Genomic DNA, 1,051 nt, shown 5'->3' with positions numbered 1-1,051 from the left:
CCTTCTCAGCCCCTCCTAGGAGCATCAGACAGACCAACCAACCCTGGTGTGTGTTTATGTGGAAAAGCTGGGTCATCCTCAAATGTGTATCAGATACTTGATTGTACTACTGATTATTGGGTAAGGAGCACTATGTCATGCTCTGCATACCTCTGTGGAGGTTTGGAAAGTTTTATATAGGATGTTTGATTAGTTCTTTTTGATAGTTGTAAAAATTTTCCCCGAAAGGCTGCATATTAATCTATTCTTTAAAAAAGCAATTTTGAAATATGACTTATAAGAGGAAAGCCTCTTCATGCCCTACAGGTTTGTGGACAGGTGATGGGATCAAATCCTTGATCGCCAGACACCCCTTCAGCTATATGTAACATGGGCATCTGGACCTAACTTGGAAGCATATAAACTTATTCTCTAGCCCTGAAAAGGAGAGATACTGTGAAGACGATATCTTGAAATAGACTAGGAGGGGGTGTCACCAAGATGATGGGGTAGGAGATACCAACTTTCACCCACAAAACACACACACACACACACACACACACACACACACACACACACACATGGCAATTCACAAACTGAAATGAGAGGCTTATTTTTAAATTCAAGAGGGGGCTCAAGAGCTCTTTAAATAATCAGCAGTAACACACAAACCAGAGAATATCCACATAGAAAGGATTGTTAGTTAGATCTGCAGACCTAAGACATCAGGAGAGGGCTAGGAGTGAAGACAGGCATAGACCATCAGTATCAGCATCATGGTGGGAGCCACCATGGTCCCCAGCAGCCTGCTCTACAGAGGACACTGGCATCTCTTGCCGCTGAGGTAACCAACAGCCATTTCTGCTGGGGAACCCAGAGAAGGAGACAGGATGGCACTCTCCCACCCTCATTAGAAGCTGCTGCTGTTGAGCTGCTTTGACAAAGGAGCCACCACTTCTCCAAACCCCTCGTGGGCCCTGACCTCAGAGCCAGAGCCACGGCCCCTCTGAGAGTACTCACACTCCAGACCTGAGCTCTATGGCTATTCAGCCTGCCCACACCTCAGACATCA

This window comes from Galeopterus variegatus, unplaced genomic scaffold (genome assembly GCF_000696425.1).
Source record: "Galeopterus variegatus unplaced genomic scaffold, G_variegatus-3.0.2 Scaffold439, whole genome shotgun sequence".
In the NCBI taxonomy this organism is placed as follows: domain Eukaryota; kingdom Metazoa; phylum Chordata; class Mammalia; order Dermoptera; family Cynocephalidae; genus Galeopterus; species Galeopterus variegatus.
The sequence above is the reverse complement of the archived record's forward strand: the minus strand, read 5'-3'. Positions refer to the sequence as shown.